This window comes from Larus michahellis, chromosome 6, assembly GCF_964199755.1.
Source record: "Larus michahellis chromosome 6, bLarMic1.1, whole genome shotgun sequence".
Classification (NCBI taxonomy): Eukaryota; Metazoa; Chordata; class Aves; order Charadriiformes; family Laridae; genus Larus; species Larus michahellis.
In genome coordinates, this window is record NC_133901.1 from 11,516,764 (window position 1) to 11,543,520 (window position 26,757).

Here is a 26,757-nt window from a genome sequence, read left to right on the forward strand (position 1 = left end):
TGGGGGTGTGTGTGAGTGCGGGAGGGCGGTGTGGGCGGTAGGTGTGGAGAGGGCTGTTGTGGGGCAGAGGGGTGCCTACGGCCATACCACCCTGAGAACGCCCGATCTCATCTGATCTCGGAAGCTAGGCAGGGTCGGGCCCGGTTAGTACTTGGATGGGAGACCGCCCAGGAATAGCGGGTGCTGTAGACTTTTGCCGGCGGGCGGAGGGGTGCTGCGCGTTTTGCTGTTGCGTCCGGCAGGGGGGCAGGTGTGGGTGTGGCTGCGGCAGGCGGGTGGGCGTGTGGGTCTGCGGGGCGCGTGGGAGGCTTGTGGAGGTTTTTTGGGCTGTTGTAGTCTTTTGCCGGCAGGCGGGGGGGTGTTGAGTGTTTTGGTGTTGCGAGTGGGGTGTTGCGGCAGGCGGGTGGGTGTGTGGGGCTGGAGGGCGCGGGGCGTGTGGGAGTGGTGTGTAAGTATTTTGGGGGGCGGTGTTGGGGCAGGTGCGGGTGTAGTTGCGGCAGGCGGGCGGGTGTGTGGGGCTGCGGGCCGTGTGGCAGGGGTGTGGAGGTTTTCTGGAGTGTTGCGCGTGGCATGTTGGGTGCTGTAGGCTTTTGGCGGCGGGCGGAGGGGTGTTGAGCATTTTGGTGTTGCGGGTGGGGGGTTGTGTCGGGGGGGCAGGTGCGTGTGTGGTTGCGGCAGGCGGGTGGGCGTGTGGGTCTGCGGGGCGCGTGGGAGGCTTGTGGAGGTTTTTTGGGCTGTTGTAGGCTTTTGCCGGCAGGCGGGGGGGTGTTGAGTGTTTTGGTGTTGCGAGTGGGGTGTTGCGGCAGGCGGGTGGGTGTGCGGGGCTGCGGGGCGTGTAGCAGGGGTGTGGAGGTCTTTTGGGGTGTTGGGTGCTGTATGATTTTGGCGTCGGGCGGAGCGTCTGGCGAGCGTTGTGGTGTTGCGAGTGGGGTATTGTGGCAGGCGTCGGGGCAGGTGCGTGTGTTGTTGCGGGAGGAGGGAGGGTGTGTGGGGCTGTAGGGCGTGTGCGGTGCGTGAGTGTGGTGTAAGTACTTAGTGGTGTTGTGTGTGGGGTGTTGTGTTGTGTGAGGTGCGTGTGTTGTTGGGTGAGGCGTGTGTGTGTGTGTGTGTAGGGCAGGGTGCGTGTGGTGAGGGGTGTGTATTTTTTGCGGGGTGTTGCGTGTGGGGTGTTGTTTTGTGTGAGGTGTGTTGTGGGTAGGTGCGTGTGTTGTGTGTGTGTTTGTGTGTGTGTGTGTGGTGTGAGGCGTTGTTGTGGGCGTGGGGGTGTGTGTGAGTGCGGGAGGGCGGTGTGGGCGGTGGGTGTGGAGAGGGCTGTTGTGGGGCAGAGGGGTGCCTACGGCCATACCACCCTGAGAACGCCCGATCTTGTCTGATCTCAGAAGCTAAGCAGGGTCGGGCCCGGTTAGTACTTGGATGGGAGACCGCCTGGGAATAGCGGGTGCTGTAGGCTTTTGCCGGCGGGCGGAGGGGTGCTGCGCGTTTTGCTGTTGCGTCCGGCAGGGGGGCAGGTGCGGGTGTGGTTGCGGCAGGCGGGTGGGCGTGTGGGTCTGCGGGGCGCGTGGGAGGGTTGTGGAGGTTTTTTGGGCTGTTGTAGGCTTTTGCCGGCAGGCGGGGGGGTGTTGAGTGTTTTGGTGTTGCGGGTGGGGGGTTGTGTCGGGGGGGCAGGTGCGTGTGTGGTTGCGGCAGGCGGGTGGGTGTGTGGGGCTGCAGGGCACGTGGGAGGCTTGTGGAGGTTTTTTGGGTTGTTGGGTGCTGTAGGCTTTTGCCGGCAGGCGGGGGGGCGTTGAGTGTTTTGGTGTTGCGAGTGGGGTGTTGCGGCAGGCGGGTGGGTGTGCGGGGCTGCGGGGCGTGTAGCAGGGGTGTGGAGGTCTTTTGGGGTGTTGGGTGCTGTATGATTTTGGCGTCGGGCGGAGCGTCTGGCGAGCGTTGTGGTGTTGCGAGTGGGGTATTGTGGCAGGCGTCGGGGCAGGTGCGTGTGTTGTTGCGGGAGGAGGGAGGGTGTGTGGGGCTGTAGGGCGTGTGCGGTGCGTGAGTGTGGTGTAAGTACTTAGTGGTGTTGTGTGTGGGGTGTTGTGTTGTGTGAGGTGCGTGTGTTGTTGTGTGAGGCGTGTGTGTGTGTGTGTGTAGGACAGGGTGCGTGTGGTGAGGGGTGTGTATTTTTTGCGGGGTGTTGCGTGTGGGGTGTTGTTTTGTGTGAGGTGTGTTGTGGGTAGGTGCGTGTGTTGTGCGTGTGTTTGTGTGTGTGTGTGTGGTGTGAGGCGTTGTTGTGGGCGTGGGGGTGTGTGTGAGTGCGGGAGGGCGGTGTGGGCGGTGGGTGTGGAGAGGGCTGTTGTGGGGCAGAGGGGTGCCTACGGCCATACCACCCTGAGAACGCCTGATCTCATCTGATCTCGGAAGCTAAGCAGGGTCGGGCCCGGTTAGTACTTGGATGGGCGAGCGCCTGGGAATAGCGGGTGCTGTAGGCTTTTGCCGGCGGGCGGAGGGGTGCTGCGCGTTTTGCTGTTGCGTCCGGCAGGGGGGCAGGTGCGGGTGTGGTTGCGGCAGGCGGGTGGGAGTGTGGGTCTGCGGGGCGCGTGGGAGGCTTGTGGAGGTTTCTTGGGCTGTTGTAGGCTTTTGCCGGCAGGCAGGGGGGTGTTGAGTGTTTTGGTGTTGCGAGTGGGGTGTTGCGGCAGGCGGGTGGGTGTGTGGGGCTGGAGGGCGCGGGGCGTGTGGGAGTGGTGTGTAAGTATTTTGGGGGGCGGTGTTGGGGCAGGTGCGGGTGTAGTTGCGGCAGGCGGGCGGGTGTGTGGGGCTGCGGGCCGTGTGGCAGGGGTGTGGAGGTTTTCTGGAGTGTTGCGCGTGGCATGTTGGGTGCTGTAGGCTTTTGGCGGCGGGCGGAGGGGTGTTGAGCATTTTGGTGTTGCGGGTGGGGGGTTGTGTCGGGGGGGCAGGTGCGTGTGTGGTTGCGGCAGGCGGGTGGGTGTGTGGGGCTGCAGTGTACGTGGGAGGCTTGTGGAGGTTTTTTGGGTTGTTGGGTGCTGTAGGCTTTTGCCGGCAGGCGGGGGGGCGTTGAGTGTTTTGGTGTTGCGAGTGGGGTGTTGCGGCAGGCGGGTGGGTGTGCGGGGCTGCGGGGCGTGTAGCAGGGGTGTGGAGGTCTTTTGGGGTGTTGGGTGCTGTATGATTTTGGCGTCGGGCGGAGCGTCTGGCGAGCGTTGTGGTGTTGCGAGTGGGGTATTGTGGCAGGCGTCGGGGCAGGTGCGTGTGTTGTTGCAGGAGGAGGGAGGGTGTGTGGGGCTGTAGGGCGTGTGCGGTGCGTGAGTGTGGTGTAAGTACTTAGTGGTGTTGTGTGTGGGGTGTTGTGTTGTGTGAGGTGCGTGTGTTGTTGGGTGAGGCGTGTGTGTGTGTGTGTGTAGGGCAGGGTGCGTGTGGTGAGGGGTGTGTATTTTTTGCGGGGTGTTGCGTGTGGGGTGTTGTTTTGTGTGAGGTGTGTTGTGGGTAGGTGCGTGTGTTGTGTGTGTGTTTGTGTGTGTGTGTGTGGTGTGAGGCGTTGTTGTGGGCGTGGGGGTGTGTGTGAGTGCGGGAGGGCGGTGTGGGCGGTGGGTGTGGAGAGGGCTGTTGTGGGGCAGAGGGGTGCCTACGGCCATACCACCCTGAGAACGCCTGATCTCATCTGATCTCGGAAGCTAAGCAGGGTCGGGCCCGGTTAGTACTTGGATGGGCGAGCGCCTGGGAATAGCGGGTGCTGTAGGCTTTTGCCGGCGGGCGGAGGGGTGCTGCGCGTTTTGCTGTTGCGTCCGGCAGGGGGGCAGGTGCGGGTGTGGTTGCGGCAGGCGGGTGGGCGTGTGGGTCTGCGGGGCGCGTGGGAGGCTTGTGGAGGTTTCTTGGGCTGTTGTAGGCTTTTGCCGGCAGGCAGGGGGGTGTTGAGTGTTTTGGTGTTGCGAGTGGGGTGTTGCGGCAGGCGGGTGGGTGTGTGGGGCTGGAGGGCGCGGGGCGTGTGGGAGTGGTGTGTAAGTATTTTGGGGGGCGGTGTTGGGGCAGGTGCGGGTGTAGTTGCGGCAGGCGGGCGGGTGTGTGGGGCTGCGGGCCGTGTGGCAGGGGTGTGGAGGTTTTCTGGAGTGTTGCGCGTGGCATGTTGGGTGCTGTAGGCTTTTGGCGGCGGGCGGAGGGGTGTTGAGCATTTTGGTGTTGCGGGTGGGGGGTTGTGTCGGGGGGGCAGGTGCGTGTGTGGTTGCGGCAGGCGGGTGGGTGTGTGGGGCTGCAGTGTACGTGGGAGGCTTGTGGAGGTTTTTTGGGTTGTTGGGTGCTGTAGGCTTTTGCCGGCAGGCGGGGGGGCGTTGAGTGTTTTGGTGTTGCGAGTGGGGTGTTGCGGCAGGCGGGTGGGTGTGCGGGGCTGCGGGGCGTGTAGCAGGGGTGTGGAGGTCTTTTGGGGTGTTGGGTGCTGTATGATTTTGGCGTCGGGCGGAGCGTCTGGCGAGCGTTGTGGTGTTGCGAGTGGGGTATTGTGGCAGGCGTCGGGGCAGGTGCGTGTGTTGTTGCAGGAGGAGGGAGGGTGTGTGGGGCTGTAGGGCGTGTGCGGTGCGTGAGTGTGGTGTAAGTACTTAGTGGTGTTGTGTGTGGGGTGTTGTGTTGTGTGAGGTGCGTGTGTTGTTGGGTGAGGCGTGTGTGTGTGTGTGTGTAGGGCAGGGTGCGTGTGGTGAGGGGTGTGTATTTTTTGCGGGGTGTTGCGTGTGGGGTGTTGTTTTGTGTGAGGTGTGTTGTGGGTAGGTGCGTGTGTTGTGTGTGTGTTTGTGTGTGTGTGTGTGGTGTGAGGCGTTGTTGTGGGCGTGGGGGTGTGTGTGAGTGCGGGAGGGCGGTGTGGGCGGTGGGTGTGGAGAGGGCTGTTGTGGGGCAGAGGGGTGCCTACGGCCATACCACCCTGAGAACGCCTGATCTCATCTGATCTCGGAAGCTAAGCAGGGTCGGGCCCGGTTAGTACTTGGATGGGCGAGCGCCTGGGAATAGCGGGTGCTGTAGGCTTTTGCCGGCGGGCGGAGGGGTGCTGCGCGTTTTGCTGTTGCGTCCGGCAGGGGGGCAGGTGCGGGTGTGGTTGCGGCAGGCGGGTGGGAGTGTGGGTCTGCGGGGCGCGTGGGAGGCTTGTGGAGGTTTCTTGGGCTGTTGTAGGCTTTTGCCGGCAGGCAGGGGGGTGTTGAGTGTTTTGGTGTTGCGAGTGGGGTGTTGCGGCAGGCGGGTGGGTGTGTGGGGCTGGAGGGCGCGGGGCGTGTGGGAGTGGTGTGTAAGTATTTTGGGGGGCGGTGTTGGGGCAGGTGCGGGTGTAGTTGCGGCAGGCGGGCGGGTGTGTGGGGCTGCGGGCCGTGTGGCAGGGGTGTGGAGGTTTTCTGGAGTGTTGCGCGTGGCATGTTGGGTGCTGTAGGCTTTTGGCGGCGGGCGGAGGGGTGTTGAGCATTTTGGTGTTGCGGGTGGGGGGTTGTGTCGGGGGGGCAGGTGCGTGTGTGGTTGCGGCAGGCGGGTGGGTGTGTGGGGCTGCAGTGTACGTGGGAGGCTTGTGGAGGTTTTTTGGGTTGTTGGGTGCTGTAGGCTTTTGCCGGCAGGCGGGGGGGCGTTGAGTGTTTTGGTGTTGCGAGTGGGGTGTTGCGGCAGGCGGGTGGGTGTGCGGGGCTGCGGGGCGTGTAGCAGGGGTGTGGAGGTCTTTTGGGGTGTTGGGTGCTGTATGATTTTGGCGTCGGGCGGAGCGTCTGGCGAGCGTTGTGGTGTTGCGAGTGGGGTATTGTGGCAGGCGTCGGGGCAGGTGCGTGTGTTGTTGCAGGAGGAGGGAGGGTGTGTGGGGCTGTAGGGCGTGTGCGGTGCGTGAGTGTGGTGTAAGTACTTAGTGGTGTTGTGTGTGGGGTGTTGTGTTGTGTGAGGTGCGTGTGTTGTTGGGTGAGGCGTGTGTGTGTGTGTGTGTAGGGCAGGGTGCGTGTGGTGAGGGGTGTGTATTTTTTGCGGGGTGTTGCGTGTGGGGTGTTGTTTTGTGTGAGGTGTGTTGTGGGTAGGTGCGTGTGTTGTGTGTGTGTTTGTGTGTGTGTGTGTGGTGTGAGGCGTTGTTGTGGGCGTGGGGGTGTGTGTGAGTGCGGGAGGGCGGTGTGGGCGGTGGGTGTGGAGAGGGCTGTTGTGGGGCAGAGGGGTGCCTACGGCCATACCACCCTGAGAACGCCTGATCTCATCTGATCTCGGAAGCTAAGCAGGGTCGGGCCCGGTTAGTACTTGGATGGGCGAGCGCCTGGGAATAGCGGGTGCTGTAGGCTTTTGCCGGCGGGCGGAGGGGTGCTGCGCGTTTTGCTGTTGCGTCCGGCAGGGGGGCAGGTGCGGGTGTGGTTGCGGCAGGCGGGTGGGAGTGTGGGTCTGCGGGGCGCGTGGGAGGCTTGTGGAGGTTTCTTGGGCTGTTGTAGGCTTTTGCCGGCAGGCAGGGGGGTGTTGAGTGTTTTGGTGTTGCGAGTGGGGTGTTGCGGCAGGCGGGTGGGTGTGTGGGGCTGGAGGGCGCGGGGCGTGTGGGAGTGGTGTGTAAGTATTTTGGGGGGCGGTGTTGGGGCAGGTGCGGGTGTAGTTGCGGCAGGCGGGCGGGTGTGTGGGGCTGCGGGCCGTGTGGCAGGGGTGTGGAGGTTTTCTGGAGTGTTGCGCGTGGCATGTTGGGTGCTGTAGGCTTTTGGCGGCGGGCGGAGGGGTGTTGAGCATTTTGGTGTTGCGGGTGGGGGGTTGTGTCGGGGGGGCAGGTGCGTGTGTGGTTGCGGCAGGCGGGTGGGTGTGTGGGGCTGCAGTGTACGTGGGAGGCTTGTGGAGGTTTTTTGGGTTGTTGGGTGCTGTAGGCTTTTGCCGGCAGGTGGGGGGGCGTTGAGTGTTTTGGTGTTGCGAGTGGGGTGTTGCGGCAGGCGGGTGGGTGTGCGGGGCTGCGGGGCGTGTAGCAGGGGTGTGGAGGTCTTTTGGGGTGTTGGGTGCTGTATGATTTTGGCGTCGGGCGGAGCGTCTGGCGAGCGTTGTGGTGTTGCGAGTGGGGTATTGTGGCAGGCGTCGGGGCAGGTGCGTGTGTTGTTGCAGGAGGAGGGAGGGTGTGTGGGGCTGTAGGGCGTGTGCGGTGCGTGAGTGTGGTGTAAGTACTTAGTGGTGTTGTGTGTGGGGTGTTGTGTTGTGTGAGGTGCGTGTGTTGTTGGGTGAGGCGTGTGTGTGTGTGTGTGTAGGGCAGGGTGCGTGTGGTGAGGGGTGTGTATTTTTTGCGGGGTGTTGCGTGTGGGGTGTTGTTTTGTGTGAGGTGTGTTGTGGGTAGGTGCGTGTGTTGTGTGTGTGTTTGTGTGTGTGTGTGTGGTGTGAGGCGTTGTTGTGGGCGTGGGGGTGTGTGTGAGTGCGGGAGGGCGGTGTGGGCGGTGGGTGTGGAGAGGGCTGTTGTGGGGCAGAGGGGTGCCTACGGCCATACCACCCTGAGAACGCCCGATCTTGTCTGATCTCAGAAGCTAAGCAGGGTTGGGCCCGGTTAGTACTTGGATGGGAGAGCGCCTGGGAATAGCGGGTGCTGTAGGCTTTTGCCGGCGGGCGGAGGGGTGCTGCGCGTTTTGCTGTTGCGTCCGGCAGGGGGGCAGGTGCGGGTGTGGTTGCGGCAGGCGGGTGGGCGTGTGGGTCTGCGGGGCGCGTGGGAGGCTTGTGGAGGTTTTTTGGGCTGTTGTAGGCTTTTGCCGGCAGGCGGGGGGGTGTTGAGTGTTTTGGTGTTGCGAGTGGGGTGTTGCGGCAGGCGGGTGGGTGTGCGGGGCTGCGGGGCGTGTAGCAGGGGTGTGGAGGTCTTTTGGGGTGTTGGGTGCTGTATGATTTTGGCGTCGGGCGGAGCGTCTGGCGAGCGTTGTGGTGTTGCGAGTGGGGTATTGTGGCAGGCGTCGGGGCAGGTGCGTGTGTTGTTGCGGGAGGAGGGAGGGTGTGTGGGGCTGTAGGGCGTGTGCGGTGCGTGAGTGTGGTGTAAGTACTTAGTGGTGTTGTGTGTGGGGTGTTGTGTTGTGTGAGGTGCGTGTGTTGTTGTGTGAGGCGTGTGTGTGTGTGTGTGTAGGGCAGGGTGCGTGTGGTGAGGGGTGTGTATTTTTTGCGGGGTGTTGCGTGTGGGGTGTTGTTTTGTGTGGGGTAGGTGCGTGCGTTGTGCGTGTGTTTGTGTGTGTGTGTGTGGTGTGAGGCGTTGTTGTGGGCGTGGGGGTGTGTGTGAGTGCGGGAGGGCGGTGTGGGCGGTAGGTGTGGAGAGGGCTGTTGTGGGGCAGAGGGGTGCCTACGGCCATACCACCCTGAGAACGCCCGATCTCATCTGATCTCGGAAGCTAAGCAGGGTCGGGCCCGGTTAGTACTTGGATGGGAGACCGACTGGGAATAGCGGGTGCTGTAGACTTTTGCCGGCGGGCGGAGGGGTGCTGCGCGTTTTGCTGTTGCGTCCGGCAGGGGGGCAGGTGCGGGTGTGGTTGCGGCAGGCGGGTGGGCGTGTGGGTCTGCGGGGCGCGTGGGAGGCTTGTGGAGGTTTTTTGGGCTGTTGTAGTCTTTTGCCGGCAGGCGGGGGGGTGTTGAGTGTTTTGGTGTTGCGAGTGGGGTGTTGCGGCAGGCGGGTGGGTGTGTGGGGCTGGAGGGCGCGGGGCGTGTGGGAGTGGTGTGTAAGTATTTTGGGGGGCTGTGTTGGGGCAGGTGCGGGTGTAGTTGCGGCAGGCGGGCGGGTGTGTGGGGCTGCGGGCCGTGTGGCAGGGGTGTGGAGGTCTTTTGGGGTGTTGGGTGCTGTATGATTTTGGCGTCGGGCGGAGCGTCTGGCGAGCGTTGTGGTGTTGCGAGTGGGGTATTGTGGCAGGCGTCGGGGCAGGTGCGTGTGTTGTTGCGGGAGGAGGGAGGGTGTGTGGGGCTGTAGGGCGTGTGCGGTGCGTGAGTGTGGTGTAAGTACTTAGTGGTGTTGTGTGTGGGGTGTTGTGTTGTGTGAGGTGCGTGTGTTGTTGGGTGAGGCGTGTGTGTGTGTGTGTGTAGGGCAGGGTGCGTGTGGTGAGGGGTGTGTATTTTTTGCGGGGTGTTGCGTGTGGGGTGTTGTTTTGTGTGAGGTGTGTTGTGGGTAGGTGCGTGTGTTGTGCGTGTGTTTGTGTGTGTGTGTGTGGTGTGAGGCGTTGTTGTGGGCGTGGGGGTGTGTGTGAGTGCGGGAGGGCGGTGTGGGCAGTGGGTGTGGAGAGGGCTGTTGTGGGGCAGAGGGGTGCCTACAGCCATACCACCCTGAGAACGCCCGATCTCGTCTGATCTCGGAAGCTAAGCAGGGTCGGGCCCGGTTAGTACTTGGATGGGAGACCGCCTGGGAATAGCGGGTGCTGTAGACTTTTGCCGGCGGGCGGAGGGGTGCTGCGCGTTTTGCTGTTGCGTCCGGCAGGGGGGCAGGTGCGGGTGTGGCTGCGGCAGGCGTGTGGGTCTGCGGGGCGCGTGGGAGGCTTGTGGAGGTTTTTTGGGCTGTTGTAGTCTTTTGCCGGCAGGCGGGGGGGTGTTGAGTGTTTTGGTGTTGCGAGTGGGGTGTTGCGGCAGGCGGGTGGGTGTGTGGGGCTGGAGGGCGCGGGGCGTGTGGGAGTGGTGTGTAAGTATTTTGGGGGGCTGTGTTGGGGCAGGTGCGGGTGTAGTTGCGGCAGGCGGGCGGGTGTGTGGGGCTGCGGGCCGTGTGGCAGGGGTGTGGAGGTCTTTTGGGGTGTTGGGTGCTGTATGATTTTGGCGTCGGGCGGAGCGTCTGGCGAGCGTTGTGGTGTTGCGAGTGGGGTATTGTGGCAGGCGTCGGGGCAGGTGCGTGTGTTGTTGCGGGAGGAGGGAGGGTGTGTGGGGCTGTAGGGCGTGTGCGGTGCGTGAGTGTGGTGTAAGTACTTAGTGGTGTTGTGTGTGGGGTGTTGTGTTGTGTGAGGTGCATGTGTTGTTGGGTGAGGCGTGTGTGTGTGTGTGTGTAGGGCAGGGTGCGTGTGGTGAGGGGTGTGTATTTTTTGCGGGGTGTTGCGTGTGGGGTGTTGTTTTGTGTGAGGTGTGTTGTGGGTAGGTGCGTGTGTTGTGCGTGTGTTTGTGTGTGTGTGTGTGGTGTGAGGCGTTGTTGTGGGCGTGGGGGTGTGTGTGAGTGCGGGAGGGCGGTGTGGGCAGTGGGTGTGGAGAGGGCTGTTGTGGGGCAGAGGGGTGCCTACAGCCATACCACCCTGAGAACGCCCGATCTCGTCTGATCTCGGAAGCTAAGCAGGGTCGGGCCCGGTTAGTACTTGGATGGGAGACCGCCTGGGAATACCGGGTGCTGTAGGCTTTTGCCGGCGGGCGGAGGGGTGCTGCGCGTTTTGCTGTTGCGTCCGGCAGGGGGGCAGGTGCGGGTGTGGTTGCGGCAGGCGGGTGGGTGTGTGGGGCTGCGGGGCGTGTGGGAGGCTTGTGGAGGTTTTTTGGGCTGTTGTAGGCTTTTGCCGGCAGGCGGGGGGGTGTTGAGTGTTTTGGTGTTGCGAGTGGGGTGTTGCGGCAGGCGGGTGGGTGTGTGGGGCTGGAGGGCGCGGGGCGTGTGGGAGTGGTGTGTAAGTATTTTGGGGGGCTGTGTTGGGGCAGGTGCGGGTGTAGTTGCGGCAGGCGGGCGGGTGTGTGGGGCTGCGGGCCGTGTGGCAGGGGTGTGGAGGTCTTTTGGGGTGTTGGGTGCTGTATGATTTTGGCGTCGGGCGGAGCGTCTGGCGAGCGTTGTGGTGTTGCGAGTGGGGTATTGTGGCAGGCGTCGGGGCAGGTGCGTGTGTTGTTGCGGGAGGAGGGAGGGTGTGTGGGGCTGTAGGGCGTGTGCGGTGCGTGAGTGTGGTGTAAGTACTTAGTGGTGTTGTGTGTGGGGTGTTGTGTTGTGTGAGGTGCGTGTGTTGTTGGGTGAGGCGTGTGTGTGTGTGTGTGTAGGGCAGGGTGCGTGTGGTGAGGGGTGTGTATTTTTTGCGGGGTGTTGCGTGTGGGGTGTTGTTTTGTGTGGGGTAGGTGCGTGCGTTGTGCGTGTGTTTGTGTGTGTGTGTGTGGTGTGAGGCGTTGTTGTGGGCGTGGGGGTGTGTGTGAGTGCGGGAGGGCGGTGTGGGCGGTAGGTGTGGAGAGGGCTGTTGTGGGGCAGAGGGGTGCCTACGGCCATACCACCCTGAGAACGCCCGATCTCATCTGATCTCGGAAGCTAAGCAGGGTCGGGCCCGGTTAGTACTTGGATGGGAGACCGCCTGGGAATAGCGGGTGCTGTAGACTTTTGCCGGCGGGCGGAGGGGTGCTGCGCGTTTTGCTGTTGCGTCCGGCAGGGGGGCAGGTGCGGGTGTGGTTGCGGCAGGCGGGTGGGCGTGTGGGTCTGCGGGGCGCGTGGGAGGCTTGTGGAGGTTTTTTGGGCTGTTGTAGTCTTTTGCCGGCAGGCGGGGGGGTGTTGAGTGTTTTGGTGTTGCGAGTGGGGTGTTGCGGCAGGCGGGTGGGTGTGTGGGGCTGGAGGGCGCGGGGCGTGTGGGAGTGGTGTGTAAGTATTTTGGGGGGCTGTGTTGGGGCAGGTGCGGGTGTAGTTGCGGCAGGCGGGCGGGTGTGTGGGGCTGCGGGCCGTGTGGCAGGGGTGTGGAGGTCTTTTGGGGTGTTGGGTGCTGTATGATTTTGGCGTCGGGCGGAGCGTCTGGCGAGCGTTGTGGTGTTGCGAGTGGGGTATTGTGGCAGGCGTCGGGGCAGGTGCGTGTGTTGTTGCGGGAGGAGGGAGGGTGTGTGGGGCTGTAGGGCGTGTGCGGTGCGTGAGTGTGGTGTAAGTACTTAGTGGTGTTGTGTGTGGGGTGTTGTGTTGTGTGAGGTGCGTGTGTTGTTGGGTGAGGCGTGTGTGTGTGTGTGTGTAGGGCAGGGTGCGTGTGGTGAGGGGTGTGTATTTTTTGCGGGGTGTTGCGTGTGGGGTGTTGTTTTGTGTGAGGTGTGTTGTGGGTAGGTGCGTGTGTTGTGCGTGTGTTTGTGTGTGTGTGTGTGGTGTGAGGCGTTGTTGTGGGCGTGGGGGTGTGTGTGAGTGCGGGAGGGCGGTGTGGGCAGTGGGTGTGGAGAGGGCTGTTGTGGGGCAGAGGGGTGCCTACAGCCATACCACCCTGAGAACGCCCGATCTCGTCTGATCTCGGAAGCTAAGCAGGGTCGGGCCCGGTTAGTACTTGGATGGGAGACCGCCTGGGAATAGCGGGTGCTGTAGACTTTTGCCGGCGGGCGGAGGGGTGCTGCGCGTTTTGCTGTTGCGTCCGGCAGGGGGGCAGGTGCGGGTGTGGCTGCGGCAGGCGTGTGGGTCTGCGGGGCGCGTGGGAGGCTTGTGGAGGTTTTTTGGGCTGTTGTAGTCTTTTGCCGGCAGGCGGGGGGGTGTTGAGTGTTTTGGTGTTGCGAGTGGGGTGTTGCGGCAGGCGGGTGGGTGTGTGGGGCTGGAGGGCGCGGGGCGTGTGGGAGTGGTGTGTAAGTATTTTGGGGGGCTGTGTTGGGGCAGGTGCGGGTGTAGTTGCGGCAGGCGGGCGGGTGTGTGGGGCTGCGGGCCGTGTGGCAGGGGTGTGGAGGTCTTTTGGGGTGTTGGGTGCTGTATGATTTTGGCGTCGGGCGGAGCGTCTGGCGAGCGTTGTGGTGTTGCGAGTGGGGTATTGTGGCAGGCGTCGGGGCAGGTGCGTGTGTTGTTGCGGGAGGAGGGAGGGTGTGTGGGGCTGTAGGGCGTGTGCGGTGCGTGAGTGTGGTGTAAGTACTTAGTGGTGTTGTGTGTGGGGTGTTGTGTTGTGTGAGGTGCATGTGTTGTTGGGTGAGGCGTGTGTGTGTGTGTGTGTAGGGCAGGGTGCGTGTGGTGAGGGGTGTGTATTTTTTGCGGGGTGTTGCGTGTGGGGTGTTGTTTTGTGTGAGGTGTGTTGTGGGTAGGTGCGTGTGTTGTGCGTGTGTTTGTGTGTGTGTGTGTGGTGTGAGGCGTTGTTGTGGGCGTGGGGGTGTGTGTGAGTGCGGGAGGGCGGTGTGGGCAGTGGGTGTGGAGAGGGCTGTTGTGGGGCAGAGGGGTGCCTACAGCCATACCACCCTGAGAACGCCCGATCTCGTCTGATCTCGGAAGCTAAGCAGGGTCGGGCCCGGTTAGTACTTGGATGGGAGACCGCCTGGGAATAGCGGGTGCTGTAGGCTTTTGCCGGCGGGCGGAGGGGTGCTGCGCGTTTTGCTGTTGCGTCCGGCAGGGGGGCAGGTGCGGGTGTGGTTGCGGCAGGCGGGTGGGTGTGTGGGGCTGCGGGGCGTGTGGGAGGCTTGTGGAGGTTTTTTGGGCTGTTGTAGGCTTTTGCCGGCAGGCGGGGGGGTGTTGAGTGTTTTGGTGTTGCGAGTGGGGTGTTGCGGCAGGCGGGTGGGTGTGTGGGGCTGGAGGGCGCGGGGCGTGTGGGAGTGGTGTGTAAGTATTTTGGGGGGCTGTGTTGGGGCAGGTGCGGGTGTAGTTGCGGCAGGCGGGCGGGTGTGTGGGGCTGCGGGCCGTGTGGCAGGGGTGTGGAGGTCTTTTGGGGTGTTGGGTGCTGTATGATTTTGGCGTCGGGCGGAGCGTCTGGCGAGCGTTGTGGTGTTGCGAGTGGGGTATTGTGGCAGGCGTCGGGGCAGGTGCGTGTGTTGTTGCGGGAGGAGGGAGGGTGTGTGGGGCTGTAGGGCGTGTGCGGTGCGTGAGTGTGGTGTAAGTACTTAGTGGTGTTGTGTGTGGGGTGTTGTGTTGTGTGAGGTGCGTGTGTTGTTGGGTGAGGCGTGTGTGTGTGTGTGTGTAGGGCAGGGTGCGTGTGGTGAGGGGTGTGTATTTTTTGCGGGGTGTTGCGTGTGGGGTGTTGTTTTGTGTGAGGTGTGTTGTGGGTAGGTGCGTGTGTTGTGCGTGTGTTTGTGTGTGTGTGTGTGGTGTGAGGCGTTGTTGTGGGCGTGGGGGTGTGTGTGAGTGCGGGAGGGCGGTGTGGGCAGTGGGTGTGGAGAGGGCTGTTGTGGGGCAGAGGGGTGCCTACAGCCATACCACCCTGAGAACGCCCGATCTCGTCTGATCTCGGAAGCTAAGCAGGGTCGGGCCCGGTTAGTACTTGGATGGGAGACCGCCTGGGAATAGCGGGTGCTGTAGGCTTTTGCCGGCGGGCGGAGGGGTGCTGCGCGTTTTGCTGTTGCGTCCGGCAGGGGGGCAGGTGCGGGTGTGGTTGCGGCAGGCGGGTGGGTGTGTGGGGCTGCGGGGCGTGTGGGAGGTTTGTGGAGGTTTTTTGGGCTGTTGTAGGCTTTTGCCGGCAGGCGGGGGGGTGTTGAGTGTTTTGGTGTTGCGAGTGGGGTGTTGCGGCAGGCGGGTGGGTGTGTGGGGCTGGAGGGCGCGGGGCGTGTGGGAGTGGTGTGTAAGTATTTTGGGGCGCTGTGTTGGGGCAGGTGCGGGTGTAGTTGCGGCAGGCGGGCGGGTGTGTGGGGCTGCGGGCCGTGTGGCAGGGGTGTGGAGGTCTTTTGGGGTGTTGGGTGCTGTATGATTTTGGCGTCGGGCGGAGCGTCTGGCGAGCGTTGTGGTGTTGCGAGTGGGGTATTGTGGCAATAGTCGGGGCAGGTGCGTGTGTTGTTGCGGGAGGAGGGAGGGTGTGTGGGGCTGTAGGGCGTGTGCGGTGCGTGAGTGTGGTGTAAGTACTTAGTGGTGTTGTGTGTTGGGTGTTGTGTTGTGTGAGGTGCGTGTGTTGTTGGGTGAGGCGTGTGTGTGTGTGTGTGTAGGGCAGGGTGCGTGTGGTGAGGGGTGTGTATTTTTTGCGGGGTGTTGCGTGTGGGGTGTTGTTTTGTGTGAGGTGTGTTGTGGGTAGGTGCGTGTGTTGTGCGTGTGTTTGTGTGTGTGTGTGTGGTGTGAGGCGTTGTTGTGGGCGTGGGGGTGTGTGTGAGTGCGGGAGGGCGGTGTGGGCAGTGGGTGTGGAGAGGGCTGTTGTGGGGCAGAGGGGTGCCTACGGCCATACCACCCTGAGAACGCCCGATCTCGTCTGATCTCGGAAGCTAAGCAGGGTCGGGCCCGGTTAGTACTTGGATGGGAGACCGCCTGGGAATACCGGGTGCTGTAGGCTTTTGCCGGCGGGCGGAGGGGTGCTGCGCGTTTTGTTGTTGCGTCCGGCAGGGGGGCAGGTGCGGGTGTGGTTGCGGCAGGCGGGTGGGTGTGTGGGGCTGCGGGGCGTGTGGGAGGCTTGTGGAGGTTTTTTGGGCTGTTGTAGGCTTTTGCCGGCAGGCGGGGGGGTGTTGAGTGTTTTGGTGTTGCGAGTGGGGTGTTGCGGCAGGCGGGTGGGTGTGTGGGGCTGGAGGGCGCGGGGCGTGTGGGAGTGGTGTGTAAGTATTTTGGGAGGCTGTGTTGGGGCAGGTGCGGGTGTAGTTGCGGCAGGCGGGCGGGTGTGTGGGGCTGCGGGCCGTGTGGCAGGGGTGTGGAGGTCTTTTGGGGTGTTGGGTGCTGTATGATTTTGGCGTCGGGCGGAGCGTCTGGCGAGCGTTGTGGTGTTGCGAGTGGGGTATTGTGGCAGGCGTCGGGGCAGGTGCGTGTGTTGTTGCGGGAGGAGGGAGGGTGTGTGGGGCTGTAGGGCGTGTGCGGTGCGTGAGTGTGGTGTAAGTACTTAGTGGTGTTGTGTGTGGGGTGTTGTGTTGTGTGAGGTGCGTGTGTTGTTGGGTGAGGCGTGTGTGTGTGTGTGTGTAGGGCAGGGTGCGTGTGGTGAGGGGTGTGTATTTTTTGCGGGGTGTTGCGTGTGGGGTGTTGTTTTGTGTGAGGTGTGTTGTGGGTAGGTGCGTGTGTTGTGCGTGTGTTTGTGTGTGTGTGTGTGGTGTGAGGCGTTGTTGTGGGCGTGGGGGTGTGTGTGAGTGCGGGAGGGCGGTGTGGGCAGTGGGTGTGGAGAGGGCTGTTGTGGGGCAGAGGGGTGCCTACGGCCATACCACCCTGAGAACGCCCGATCTCGTCTGATCTCGGAAGCTAAGCAGGGTCGGGCCCGGTTAGTACTTGGATGGGAGACCGCCTGGGAATAGCGGGTGCTGTAGGCTTTTGCCGGCGGGCGGAGGGGTGCTGCGCGTTTTGCTGTTGCGTCCGGCAGGGGGGCAGGTGCGGGTGTGGTTGCGGCAGGCGGGTGGGTGTGTGGGGCTGCGGGGCGTGTGGGAGGCTTGTGGAGGTTTTTTGGGCTGTTGTAGGCTTTTGCCGGCAGGCGGGGGGGTGTTGAGTGTTTTGGTGTTGCGAGTGGGGTGTTGCGGCAGGCGGGTGGGTGTGTGGGGCTGGAGGGCGCGGGGCATGTGGGAGTGGTGTGTAAGTATTTTGGGGGGCTGTGTTGGGGCAGGTGCGGGTGTAGTTGCGGCAGGCGGGCGGGTGTGTGGGGCTGCGGGCCGTGTGGCAGGGGTGTGGAGGTCTTTTGGGGTGTTGGGTGCTGTATGATTTTGGCGTCGGGCGGAGCGTCTGGCGAGCGTTGTGGTGTTGCGAGTGGGGTATTGTGGCAGGCGTCGGGGCAGGTGCGTGTGTTGTTGCGGGAGGAGGGAGGGTGTGTGGGGCTGTAGGGCGTGTGCGGTGCGTGAGTGTGGTGTAAGTACTTAGTGGTGTTGTGTGTGGGGTGTTGTGTTGTGTGAGGTGCGTGTGTTGTTGGGTGAGGCGTGTGTGTGTGTGTGTGTAGGGCAGGGTGCGTGTGGTGAGGGGTGTGTATTTTTTGCGGGGTGTTGCGTGTGGGGTGTTGTTTTGTGTGAGGTGTGTTGTGGGTAGGTGCGTGTGTTGTGCGTGTGTTTGTGTGTGTGTGTGTGGTGTGAGGCGTTGTTGTGGGCGTGGGGGTGTGTGTGAGTGCGGGAGGGCGGTGTGGGCAGTGGGTGTGGAGAGGGCTGTTGTGGGGCAGAGGGGTGCCTACGGCCATACCACCCTGAGAACGCCCGATCTCGTCTGATCTCGGAAGCTAAGCAGGGTCGGGCCCGGTTAGTACTTGGATGGGCGAGCGCCTGGGAATAGCGGGTGCTGTAGGCTTTTGCCGGCGGGCGGAGGGGTGCTGCGCGTTTTGCTGTTGCGTCCGGCAGGGGGGCAGGTGCGGGTGTGGTTGCGGCAGGCGGGTGGGTGTGTGGGGCTGCGGGGCGTGTGGGAGGCTTGTGGAGGTTTTTTGGGCTGTTGTAGGCTTTTGCCGGCAGGCGGGGGGGTGTTGAGTGTTTTGGTGTTGCGAGTGGGGTGTTGCGGCAGGCGGGTGGGTGTGTGGGGCTGGAGGGCGCGGGGCGTGTGGGAGTGGTGTGTAAGTATTTTGGGAGGCTGTGTTGGGGCAGGTGCGGGTGTAGTTGCGGCAGGCGGGCGGGTGTGTGGGGCTGCGGGCCGTGTGGCAGGGGTGTGGAGGTCTTTTGGGGTGTTGGGTGCTGTATGATTTTGGCGTCGGGCGGAGCGTCTGGCGAGCGTTGTGGTGTTGCGAGTGGGGTATTGTGGCATGCGTCGGGGCAGGTGCGTGTGTTGTTGCGGGAGGAGGGAGGGTGTGTGGGGCTGTAGGGCGTGTGCGGTGCGTGAGTGTGGTGTAAGTACTTAGTGGTGTTGTGTGTGGGGTGTTGTGTTGTGTGAGGTGCGTGTGTTGTTGGGTGAGGCGTGTGTGTGTGTGTGTGTAGGGCAGGGTGCGTGTGGTGAGGGGTGTGTATTTTTTGCGGGGTGTTGCGTGTGGGGTGTTGTTTTGTGTGAGGTGTGTTGTGGGTAGGTGCGTGTGTTGTGCGTGTGTTTGTGTGTGTGTGTGTGGTGTGAGGCGTTGTTGTGGGCGTGGGGGTGTGTGTGAGTGCGGGAGGGCGGTGTGGGCAGTGGGTGTGGAGAGGGCTGTTGTGGGGCAGAGGGGTGCCTACGGCCATACCACCCTGAGAACGCCCGATCTCGTCTGATCTCGGAAGCTAAGCAGGGTCGGGCCCGGTTAGTACTTGGATGGGAGACCGCCTGGGAATAGCGGGTGCTGTAGGCTTTTGCCGGCGGGCGGAGGGGTGCTGCGCGTTTTGCTGTTGCGTCCGGCAGGGGGGCAGGTGCGGGTGTGGTTGCGGCAGGCGGGTGTGTGTGTGGGGCTGCGGGGCGTGTGGGAGGCTTGTGGAGGTTTTTTGGGCTGTTGTAGGCTTTTGCCGGCAGGCGGGGGGGTGTTGAGTGTTTTGGTGTTGCGAGTGGGGTGTTGCGGCAGGCGGGTGGGTGTGTGGGGCTGGAGGGCGCGGGGCATGTGGGAGTGGTGTGTAAGTATTTTGGGGGGCTGTGTTGGGGCAGGTGCGGGTGTAGTTGCGGCAGGCGGGCGGGTGTGTGGGGCTGCGGGCCGTGTGGCAGGGGTGTGGAGGTCTTTTGGGGTGTTGGGTGCTGTATGATTTTGGCGTCGGGCGGAGCGTCTGGCGAGCGTTGTGGTGTTGCGAGTGGGGTATTGTGGCAGGCGTCGGGGCAGGTGCGTGTGTTGTTGCGGGAGGAGGGAGGGTGTGTGGGGCTGTAGGGCGTGTGCGGTGCGTGAGTGTGGTGTAAGTACTTAGTGGTGTTGTGTGTGGGGTGTTGTGTTGTGTGAGGTGCGTGTGTTGTTGGGTGAGGCGTGTGTGTGTGTGTGTGTAGGGCAGGGTGCGTGTGGTGAGGGGTGTGTATTTTTTGCGGGGTGTTGCGTGTGGGGTGTTGTTTTGTGTGAGGTGTGTTGTGGGTAGGTGCGTGTGTTGTGCGTGTGTTTGTGTGTGTGTGTGTGGTGTGAGGCGTTGTTGTGGGCGTGGGGGTGTGTGTGAGTGCGGGAGGGCGGTGTGGGCAGTGGGTGTGGAGAGGGCTGTTGTGGGGCAGAGGGGTGCCTACGGCCATACCACCCTGAGAACGCCCGATCTCGTCTGATCTCGGAAGCTAAGCAGGGTCGGGCCCGGTTAGTACTTGGATGGGCGAGCGCCTGGGAATAGCGGGTGCTGTAGGCTTTTGCCGGCGGGCGGAGGGGTGCTGCGCGTTTTGCTGTTGCGTCCGGCAGGGGGGCAGGTGCGGGTGTGGTTGCGGCAGGCGGGTGGGTGTGTGGGGCTGCGGGGCGTGTGGGAGGCTTGTGGAGGTTTTTTGGGCTGTTGTAGGCTTTTGCCGGCAGGCGGGGGGGTGTTGAGTGTTTTGGTGTTGCGAGTGGGGTGTTGCGGCAGGCGGGTGGGTGTGTGGGGCTGGAGGGCGCGGGGCGTGTGGGAGTGGTGTGTAAGTATTTTGGGAGGCTGTGTTGGGGCAGGTGCGGGTGTAGTTGCGGCAGGCGGGCGGGTGTGTGGGGCTGCGGGCCGTGTGGCAGGGGTGTGGAGGTCTTTTGGGGTGTTGGGTGCTGTATGATTTTGGCGTCGGGCGGAGCGTCTGGCGAGCGTTGTGGTGTTGCGAGTGGGGTATTGTGGCATGCGTCGGGGCAGGTGCGTGTGTTGTTGCGGGAGGAGGGAGGGTGTGTGGGGCTGTAGGGCGTGTGCGGTGCGTGAGTGTGGTGTAAGTACTTAGTGGTGTTGTGTGTGGGGTGTTGTGTTGTGTGAGGTGCGTGTGTTGTTGGGTGAGGCGTGTGTGTGTGTGTGTGTAGGGCAGGGTGCGTGTGGTGAGGGGTGTGTATTTTTTGCGGGGTGTTGCGTGTGGGGTGTTGTTTTGTGTGAGGTGTGTTGTGGGTAGGTGCGTGTGTTGTGCGTGTGTTTGTGTGTGTGTGTGTGGTGTGAGGCATTGTTGTGGGCGTGGGGGTGTGTGTGAGTGCGGGAGGGCGGTGTGGGCAGTGGGTGTGGAGAGGGCTGTTGTGGGGCAGAGGGGTGCCTACGGCCATACCACCCTGAGAACGCCCGATCTTGTCTGATCTCGGAAGCTAAGCAGGGTCGGGCCCGGTTAGTACTTGGATGGGAGACCGCCTGGGAATAGCGGGTGCTGTAGGCTTTTGCCGGCGGGCGGAGGGGTGCTGCGCGTTTTGCTGTTGCGTCCGGCAGGGGGGCAGGTGCGGGTGTGGTTGCGGCAGGCGGGTGGGTGTGTGGGGCTGCGGGGCGTGTGGGAGGCTTGTGGAGGTTTTTTGGGCTGTTGTAGGCTTTTGCCGGCAGGCGGGGGGGTGTTGAGTGTTTTGGTGTTGCGAGTGGGGTGTTGCGGCAGGCGGGTGGATGTGTGGGGCTGGAGGGCGCGGGGCATGTGGGAGTGGTGTGTAAGTATTTTGGGGGGCTGTGTTGGGGCAGGTGCGGGTGTAGTTGCGGCAGGCGGGCGGGTGTGTGGGGCTGCGGGCCGTGTGGCAGGGGTGTGGAGGTTTTCTGGAGTGTTGCGCGTGGCATGGTGGGTGCTGTAGGCTTTTGGCGGCGGGCGGAGGGGTGTTGAGCGTTTTGGTGTTGCGGGTGGGGGGTTGTGTCGGGGGGGCAGGTGCGTGTGTGGTTGCGGCAGGCGGGTGGGTGTGTGGGGCTGCAGGGCACGTGGGAGGCTTGTGGAGGTTTTTTGGGTTGTTGGGTGCTGTAGGCTTTTGCCGGCAGGCGGGGGGGCGTTGAGTGTTTTGGTGTTGCGAGTGGGGTGTTGCGGCAGGCGGGTGGGTGTGCGGGGCTGCGGGGCGTGTAGCAGGGGTGTGGAGGTCTTTTGGGGTGTTGGGTGCTGTATGATTTTGGCGTCGGGCGGAGCGTCTGGCGAGCGTTGTGGTGTTGCGAGTGGGGTATTGTGGCAGGCGTCGGGGCAGGTGCGTGTGTTGTTGCGGGAGGAGGGAGGGTGTGTGGGGCTGTAGGGCGTGTGCGGTGCGTGAGTGTGGTGTAAGTACTTAGTGGTGTTGTGTGTGGGGTGTTGTGTTGTGTGAGGTGCGTGTGTTGTTGGGTGAGGCGTGTGTGTGTGTGTGTGTAGGGCAGGGTGCGTGTGGTGAGGGGTGTGTATTTTTTGCGGGGTGTTGCGTGTGGGGTGTTGTTTTGTGTGAGGTGTGTTGTGGGTAGGTGCGTGTGTTGTGCGTGTGTTTGTGTGTGTGTGTGTGGTGTGAGGCGTTGTTGTGGGCGTGGGGGTGTGTGTGAGTGCGGGAGGGCGGTGTGGGCGGTGGGTGTGGAGAGGGCTGTTGTGGGGCAGAGGGGTGCCTACGGCCATACCACCCTGAGAACGCCCGATCTCGTCTGATCTCGGAAGCTAAGCAGGGTCGGGCCCGGTTAGTACTTGGATGGGAGAGCGCCTGGGAATACCGGGTGCTGTAGGCTTTTGCCGGCGGGCGGAGGGGTGCTGCGCGTTTTGCTGTTGCGTCCGGCAGGGGGGCAGGTGTGTGTGTGGTTGCGGCAGGCGGGTGGGTGTGTGGGGCTGCAGGGCACGTGGGAGGCTTGTGGAGGTTTTTTGGGTTGTTGGGTGCTGTAGGCTTTTGCCGGCAGGCGGGGGGGCGTTGAGTGTTTTGGTGTTGCGAGTGGGGTGTTGCGGCAGGCGGGTGGGTGTGCGGGGCTGCGGGGCGTGTAGCAGGGGTGTGGAGGTCTTTTGGGGTGTTGGGTGCTGTATGATTTTGGCGTCGGGCGGAGCGTCTGGCGAGCGTTGTGGTGTTGCGAGTGGGGTATTGTGGCAGGCGTCGGGGCAGGTGCGCGTGTTGTTGCGGGAGGAGGGAGGGTGTGTGGGGCTGTAGGGCGTGTGCGGTGCGTGAGTGTGGTGTAAGTACTTAGTGGTGTTGTGTGTGGGGTGTTGTGTTGTGTGAGGTGCGTGTGTTGTTGGGTGAGGCGTGTGTGTGTGTGTGTGTGTGTAGGGCAGGGTGCGTGTGGTGAGGGGTGTGTATTTTTTGCGGGGTGTTGCGTGTGGGGTGTTGTTTTGTGTGAGGTGTGTTGTGGGTAGGTGCGTGTGTTGTGCGTGTGTTTGTGTGTGTGTGTGTGGTGTGAGGCGTTGTTGTGGGCGTGGGGGTGTGTGTGAGTGCGGGAGGGCGGTGTGGGCGGTGGGTGTGGAGAGGGCTGTTGTGGGGCAGAGGGGTGCCTACGGCCATACCACCCTGAGAACGCCCGATCTCGTCTGATCTCGGAAGCTAAGCAGGGTCGGGCCCGGTTAGTACTTGGATGGGAGAGCGCCTGGGAATACCGGGTGCTGTAGGCTTTTGCCGGCGGGCGGAGGGGTGCTGCGCGTTTTGCTGTTGCGTCCGGCAGAGGGGCAGGTGCGGGTGTGGTTGCGGCAGGCGGGTGGGCGTGTGGGTCTGCGGGGCGCGTGGGAGGCTTGTGGAGGTTTTTTGGGCTGTTGTAGGCTTTTGCCGGCAGGCGGGGGGGTGTTGAGTGTTTTGGTGTTGCGAGTGGGGTGTTGCGGCAGGCGGGTGGGTGTGTGGGGCTGGAGGGCGCGGGGCGTGTGGGAGTGGTGTGTAAGTATTTTGGGGGGCTGTGTTGGGGCAGGTGCGGGTGTAGTTGCGGCAGGCGGGCGGGTGTGTGGGGCTGCGGGCCGTGTGGCAGGGGTGTGGAGGTTTTCTGGAGTGTTGCGCGTGGCATGGTGGGTGCTGTAGGCTTTTGGCGGCGGGCGGAGGGGTGTTGAGCGTTTTGGTGTTGCGGGTGGGGGGTTGTGTCGGGGGGGCAGGTGCGTGTGTGGTTGCGGCAGGCGGGTGGGTGTGTGGGGCTGCAGGGCACGTGGGAGGCTTGTGGAGGTTTTTTGGGTTGTTGGGTGCTGTAGGCTTTTGGTGGCAGGCGGGGGGGCGTTGAGTGTTTTGGTGTTGCGAGTGGGGTGTTGCGGCAGGCGGGTGGGTGTGCGGGGCTGCGGGGCGTGTAGCAGGGGTGTGGAGGTCTTTTGGGGTGTTGGGTGCTGTATGATTTTGGCGTCGGGCGGAGCGTCTGGCGAGCGTTGTGGTGTTGCGAGTGGGGTATTGTGGCAGGCGTCGGGGCAGGTGCGTGTGTTGTTGCGGGAGGAGGGAGGGTGTGTGGGGCTGTAGGGCGTGTGCGGTGCGTGAGTGTGGTGTAAGTACTTAGTGGTGTTGTGTGTGGGGTGTTGTGTTGTGTGAGGTGCGTGTGTTGTTGGGTGAGGCGTGTGTGTGTGTGTGTGTAGGGCAGGGTGCGTGTGGTGAGGGGTGTGTATTTTTTGCGGGGTGTTGCGTGTGGGGTGTTGTTTTGTGTGAGGTGTGTTGTGGGTAGGTGCGTGTGTTGTGCGTGTGTTTGTGTGTGTGTGTGTGGTGTGAGGCGTTGTTGTGGGCGTGGGGGTGTGTGTGAGTGCGGGAGGGCGGTGTGGGCGGTGGGTGTGGAGAGGGCTGTTGTGGGGCAGAGGGGTGCCTACGGCCATACCACCCTGAGAACGCCCGATCTCGTCTGATCTCGGAAGCTAAGCAGGGTCGGGCCCGGTTAGTACTTGGATGGGAGAGCGCCTGGGAATACCGGGTGCTGTAGGCTTTTGCCGGCGGGCGGAGGGGTGCTGCGCGTTTTGCTGTTGCGTCCGGCAGGGGGGCAGGTGCGGGTGTGGTTGCGGCAGGCGTGTGGGGCTGCGGGGCGCGTGGGAGGCTTGTGGAGGTTTTTTGGGCTGTTGTAGGCTTTTGCCGGCAGGCGGGGGGGTGTTGAGTGTTTTGGTGTTGCGAGTGGGGTGTTGCGGCAGGCGGGTGGGTGTGTGGGGCTGGAGGGCGCGGGGCGTGTGGGAGTGGTGTGTAAGTATTTTGGGGGGCTGTGTTGGGGCAGGTGCGGGTGTAGTTGCGGCAGGCGGGCGGGTGTGTGGGGCTGCGGGCCGTGTGGCAGGGGTGTGGAGGTCTTTTGGGGTGTTGGGTGCTGTATGATTTTGGCGTCGGGCGGAGCGTCTGGCGAGCGTTGTGCTGTTGCGAGTGGGGTATTGTGGCAGGCGTCGGGGCAGGTGCGTGTGTTGTTGCGGGAGGAGGGAGGGTGTGTGGGGCTGTAGGTCGTGTGCGGTGCATGTGCGTGGTGTAAGTACTTAGTGGTGTTGTGTGTGGGGTGTTGTGTTGTGTGAGGTGCGTGTGTTGTTGGGTGAGGCGTGTGTGTGTGTGTGTGTAGGGCAGGGTGCGTGTGGTGAGGGGTGTGTATTTTTTGCGGGGTGTTGCGTGTGGGGTGTTGTTTTGTGTGAGGTGTGTTGTGGGTAGGTGCGTGTGTTGTGCGTGTGTTTGTGTGTGTGTGTGTGGTGTGAGGCGTTGTTGTGGGCGTGGGGGTGTGTGTGAGTGCGGGAGGGCGGTGTGGGCGGTGGGTGTGGAGAGGGCTGTTGTGGGGCAGAGGGGTGCCTACGGCCATACCACCCTGAGAACGCCCGATCTCGTCTGATCTCGGAAGCTAAGCAGGGTCGGGCCCGGTTAGTACTTGGATGGGAGAGCGCCTGGGAATACCGGGTGCTGTAGGCTTTTGCCGGCGGGCGGAGGGGTGCTGCGCGTTTTGCTGTTGCGTCCGGCAGGGGGGCAGGTGCGTGTGTGGTTGCGGCAGGCGGGTGGGTGTGTGGGGCTGCAGGGCACGTGGGAGGCTTGTGGAGGTTTTTTGGGTTGTTGGGTGCTGTAGGCTTTTGCCGGCAGGCGGGGGGGCGTTGAGTGTTTTGGTGTTGCGAGTGGGGTGTTGCGGCAGGCGGGTGGGTGTGCGGGGCTGCGGGGCGTGTAGCAGGGGTGTGGAGGTCTTTTGGGGTGTTGGGTGCTGTATGATTTTGGCGTCGGGCGGAGCGTCTGGCGAGCGTTGTGGTGTTGCGAGTGGGGTATTGTGGCAGGCGTCGGGGCAGGTGCGTGTGTTGTTGCGGGAGGAGGGAGGGTGTGTGGGGCTGTAGGGCGTGTGCGGTGCGTGAGTGTGGTGTAAGTACTTAGTGGTGTTGTGTGTGGGGTGTTGTGTTGTGTGAGGTGCGTGTGTTGTTGGGTGAGGCGTGTGTGTGTGTGTGTGTAGGGCAGGGTGCGTGTGGTGAGGGGTGTGTATTTTTTGCGGGGTGTTGCGTGTGGGGTGTTGTTTTGTGTGAGGTGTGTTGTGGGTAGGTGCGTGTGTTGTGCGTGTGTTTGTGTGTGTGTGTGTGGTGTGAGGCGTTGTTGTGGGCGTGGGGGTGTGTGTGAGTGCGGGAGGGCGGTGTGGGCGGTGGGTGTGGAGAGGGCTGTTGTGGGGCAGAGGGGTGCCTACGGCCATATCACCCTGAGAACGCCCGATCTCGTCTGATCTCGGAAGCTAAGCAGGGTCGGGCCCGGTTAGTACTTGGATGGGAGACCGCCTGGGAATAGCGGGTGCTGTAGGCTTTTGCCGGCGGGCGGAGGGGTGCTGCGCGTTTTGCTGTTGCGTCCGGCAGGGGGGCAGGTGCGGGTGTGGTTGCGGCAGGCGTGTGGGGCTGCGGGGCGCGTGGGAGGCTTGTGGAGGTTTTTTGGGCTGTTGTAGGCTTTTGCCGGCAGGCGGGGGGGTGTTGAGTGTTTTGGTGTTGCGAGTGGGGTGTTGCGGCAGGCGGGTGGGTGTGTGGGGCTGGAGGGCGCGGGGCGTGTGGGAGTGGTGTGTAAGTATTTTGGGGGGCTGTGTTGGGGCAGGTGCGGGTGTAGTTGCGGCAGGCGGGCGGGTGTGTGGGGCTGCGGGCCGTGTGGCAGGGGTGTGGAGGTCTTTTGGGGTGTTGGGTGCTGTATGATTTTGGCGTCGGGCGGAGCGTCTGGCGAGCGTTGTGCTGTTGCGAGTGGGGTATTGTGGCAGGCGTCGGGGCAGGTGCGTGTGTTGTTGCGGGAGGAGGGAGGGTGTGTGGGGCTGTAGGTCGTGTGCGGTGCATGTGCGTGGTGTAAGTACTTAGTGGTGTTGTGTGTGGGGTGTTGTGTTGTGTGAGGTGCGTGTGTTGTTGGGTGAGGCGTGTGTGTGTGTGTGTAGGGCAGGGTGCGTGTGGTGAGGGGTGTGTATTTTTTGCGGGGTGTTGCGTGTGGGGTGTTGTTTTGTGTGAGGTGTGTTGTGGGTAGGTGCGTGTGTTGTGCGTGTGTTTGTGTGTGTGTGTGTGGTGTGAGGCGTTGTTGTGGGCGTGGGGGTGTGTGTGAGTGCGGGAGGGCGGTGTGGGCGGTGGGTGTGGAGAGGGCTGTTGTGGGGCAGAGGGGTGCCTACGGCCATACCACCCTGAGAACGCCCGATCTCGTCTGATCTCGGAAGCTAAGCAGGGTCGGGCCCGGTTAGTACTTGGATGGGAGAGCGCCTGGGAATACCGGGTGCTGTAGGCTTTTGCCGGCGGGCGGAGGGGTGCTGCGCGTTTTGCTGTTGCGTCCGGCAGGGGGGCAGGTGCGGGTGTGGTTGCGGCAGGCGGGTGGGTGTGTGGGGCTGCAGGGCACGTGGGAGGCTTGTGGAGGTTTTTTGGGTTGTTGGGTGCTGTAGGCTTTTGCCGGCAGGCGGGGGGGCGTTGAGTGTTTTGGTGTTGCGAGTGGGGTGTTGCGGCAGGCGGGTGGGTGTGCGGGGCTGCGGGGCGTGTAGCAGGGGTGTGGAGGTCTTTTGGGGTGTTGGGTGCTGTATGATTTTGGCGTCGGGCGGAGCGTCTGGCGAGCGTTGTGGTGTTGCGAGTGGGGTATTGTGGCAGGCGTCGGGGCAGGTGCGTGTGTTGTTGCGGGAGGAGGGAGGGTGTGTGGGGCTGTAGGGCGTGTGCGGTGCGTGAGTGTGGTGTAAGTACTTAGTGGTGTTGTGTGTGGGGTGTTGTGTTGTGTGAGGTGCGTGTGTTGTTGGGTGAGGCGTGTGTGTGTGTGTGTGTAGGGCAGGGTGCGTGTGGTGAGGGGTGTGTATTTTTTGCGGGGTGTTGCGTGTGGGGTGTTGTTTTGTGTGAGGTGTGTTGTGGGTAGGTGCGTGTGTTGTGCGTGTGTTTGTGTGTGTGTGTGTGGTGTGAGGCGTTGTTGTGGGCGTGGGGGTGTGTGTGAGTGCGGGAGGGCGGTGTGGGTGGTGGGTGTGGAGAGGGCTGTTGTGGGGCAGAGGGGTGCCTATGGCCATACCACCCTGAGAACGCCCGATCTCGTCTGATCTCGGAAGCTAAGCAGGGTCGGGCCCGGTTAGTACTTGGATGGGAGAGCGCCTGGGAATACCGGGTGCTGTAGGCTT

At 63.2% G+C, this 26,757-nt stretch overlaps 26 non-coding genes and 1 pseudogene across 26 annotated transcripts; all 27 read left to right on the forward strand.

Annotated features, from left to right (window-relative positions):
- Positions 1-73: 73 nt before the first annotated feature.
- LOC141745879 (5S ribosomal RNA) lies at positions 74-192 on the forward strand. The gene has a single exon (XR_012588146.1). It is a non-coding gene; the product is annotated as a 5S ribosomal RNA (ribosomal RNA).
- Positions 193-1,331: 1,139 nt separating this feature from the next.
- On the forward strand, positions 1,332-1,450 carry LOC141745835 (5S ribosomal RNA). The gene has a single exon (XR_012588103.1). It is a non-coding gene; the product is annotated as a 5S ribosomal RNA (ribosomal RNA).
- Positions 1,451-2,346: 896 nt separating this feature from the next.
- On the forward strand, positions 2,347-2,465 carry LOC141745816 (5S ribosomal RNA). The gene has a single exon (XR_012588085.1). It is a non-coding gene; the product is annotated as a 5S ribosomal RNA (ribosomal RNA).
- Positions 2,466-3,611: 1,146 nt separating this feature from the next.
- On the forward strand, positions 3,612-3,730 carry LOC141745817 (5S ribosomal RNA). The gene has a single exon (XR_012588086.1). It is a non-coding gene; the product is annotated as a 5S ribosomal RNA (ribosomal RNA).
- Positions 3,731-4,876: 1,146 nt separating this feature from the next.
- On the forward strand, positions 4,877-4,995 carry LOC141745818 (5S ribosomal RNA). Its single transcript, XR_012588087.1, has one exon. It is a non-coding gene; the product is annotated as a 5S ribosomal RNA (ribosomal RNA).
- A 1,146-nt stretch (positions 4,996-6,141) lies between these two features.
- LOC141745819 (5S ribosomal RNA) lies at positions 6,142-6,260 on the forward strand. The gene has a single exon (XR_012588088.1). It is a non-coding gene; the product is annotated as a 5S ribosomal RNA (ribosomal RNA).
- A 1,146-nt stretch (positions 6,261-7,406) lies between these two features.
- On the forward strand, positions 7,407-7,525 carry LOC141745887 (5S ribosomal RNA; annotated as a pseudogene).
- A 721-nt stretch (positions 7,526-8,246) lies between these two features.
- On the forward strand, positions 8,247-8,365 carry LOC141745786 (5S ribosomal RNA). The gene has a single exon (XR_012588055.1). It is a non-coding gene; the product is annotated as a 5S ribosomal RNA (ribosomal RNA).
- An 833-nt stretch (positions 8,366-9,198) lies between these two features.
- On the forward strand, positions 9,199-9,317 carry LOC141745773 (5S ribosomal RNA). The gene has a single exon (XR_012588043.1). It is a non-coding gene; the product is annotated as a 5S ribosomal RNA (ribosomal RNA).
- An 825-nt stretch (positions 9,318-10,142) lies between these two features.
- Positions 10,143-10,261, forward strand: LOC141745582 (5S ribosomal RNA). The gene has a single exon (XR_012587857.1). It is a non-coding gene; the product is annotated as a 5S ribosomal RNA (ribosomal RNA).
- Positions 10,262-11,083: 822 nt separating this feature from the next.
- LOC141745725 (5S ribosomal RNA) lies at positions 11,084-11,202 on the forward strand. The gene has a single exon (XR_012587995.1). It is a non-coding gene; the product is annotated as a 5S ribosomal RNA (ribosomal RNA).
- An 833-nt stretch (positions 11,203-12,035) lies between these two features.
- On the forward strand, positions 12,036-12,154 carry LOC141745774 (5S ribosomal RNA). Its single transcript, XR_012588044.1, has one exon. It is a non-coding gene; the product is annotated as a 5S ribosomal RNA (ribosomal RNA).
- An 825-nt stretch (positions 12,155-12,979) lies between these two features.
- LOC141745696 (5S ribosomal RNA) lies at positions 12,980-13,098 on the forward strand. Its single transcript, XR_012587967.1, has one exon. It is a non-coding gene; the product is annotated as a 5S ribosomal RNA (ribosomal RNA).
- An 833-nt stretch (positions 13,099-13,931) lies between these two features.
- On the forward strand, positions 13,932-14,050 carry LOC141745697 (5S ribosomal RNA). The gene has a single exon (XR_012587968.1). It is a non-coding gene; the product is annotated as a 5S ribosomal RNA (ribosomal RNA).
- An 833-nt stretch (positions 14,051-14,883) lies between these two features.
- Positions 14,884-15,002, forward strand: LOC141745597 (5S ribosomal RNA). The gene has a single exon (XR_012587871.1). It is a non-coding gene; the product is annotated as a 5S ribosomal RNA (ribosomal RNA).
- Positions 15,003-15,835: 833 nt separating this feature from the next.
- On the forward strand, positions 15,836-15,954 carry LOC141745681 (5S ribosomal RNA). Its single transcript, XR_012587952.1, has one exon. It is a non-coding gene; the product is annotated as a 5S ribosomal RNA (ribosomal RNA).
- An 833-nt stretch (positions 15,955-16,787) lies between these two features.
- LOC141745795 (5S ribosomal RNA) lies at positions 16,788-16,906 on the forward strand. Its single transcript, XR_012588064.1, has one exon. It is a non-coding gene; the product is annotated as a 5S ribosomal RNA (ribosomal RNA).
- Positions 16,907-17,739: 833 nt separating this feature from the next.
- Positions 17,740-17,858, forward strand: LOC141745682 (5S ribosomal RNA). The gene has a single exon (XR_012587953.1). It is a non-coding gene; the product is annotated as a 5S ribosomal RNA (ribosomal RNA).
- An 833-nt stretch (positions 17,859-18,691) lies between these two features.
- Positions 18,692-18,810, forward strand: LOC141745796 (5S ribosomal RNA). Its single transcript, XR_012588065.1, has one exon. It is a non-coding gene; the product is annotated as a 5S ribosomal RNA (ribosomal RNA).
- Positions 18,811-19,643: 833 nt separating this feature from the next.
- Positions 19,644-19,762, forward strand: LOC141745781 (5S ribosomal RNA). The gene has a single exon (XR_012588051.1). It is a non-coding gene; the product is annotated as a 5S ribosomal RNA (ribosomal RNA).
- Positions 19,763-20,908: 1,146 nt separating this feature from the next.
- On the forward strand, positions 20,909-21,027 carry LOC141745726 (5S ribosomal RNA). The gene has a single exon (XR_012587996.1). It is a non-coding gene; the product is annotated as a 5S ribosomal RNA (ribosomal RNA).
- A 743-nt stretch (positions 21,028-21,770) lies between these two features.
- On the forward strand, positions 21,771-21,889 carry LOC141745727 (5S ribosomal RNA). The gene has a single exon (XR_012587997.1). It is a non-coding gene; the product is annotated as a 5S ribosomal RNA (ribosomal RNA).
- A 1,146-nt stretch (positions 21,890-23,035) lies between these two features.
- On the forward strand, positions 23,036-23,154 carry LOC141745728 (5S ribosomal RNA). The gene has a single exon (XR_012587998.1). It is a non-coding gene; the product is annotated as a 5S ribosomal RNA (ribosomal RNA).
- An 825-nt stretch (positions 23,155-23,979) lies between these two features.
- On the forward strand, positions 23,980-24,098 carry LOC141745729 (5S ribosomal RNA). The gene has a single exon (XR_012587999.1). It is a non-coding gene; the product is annotated as a 5S ribosomal RNA (ribosomal RNA).
- Positions 24,099-24,837: 739 nt separating this feature from the next.
- LOC141745762 (5S ribosomal RNA) lies at positions 24,838-24,956 on the forward strand. The gene has a single exon (XR_012588032.1). It is a non-coding gene; the product is annotated as a 5S ribosomal RNA (ribosomal RNA).
- Positions 24,957-25,779: 823 nt separating this feature from the next.
- Positions 25,780-25,898, forward strand: LOC141745730 (5S ribosomal RNA). Its single transcript, XR_012588000.1, has one exon. It is a non-coding gene; the product is annotated as a 5S ribosomal RNA (ribosomal RNA).
- A 739-nt stretch (positions 25,899-26,637) lies between these two features.
- Positions 26,638-26,756, forward strand: LOC141745780 (5S ribosomal RNA). Its single transcript, XR_012588050.1, has one exon. It is a non-coding gene; the product is annotated as a 5S ribosomal RNA (ribosomal RNA).
- Position 26,757: the final 1 nt, after the last annotated feature.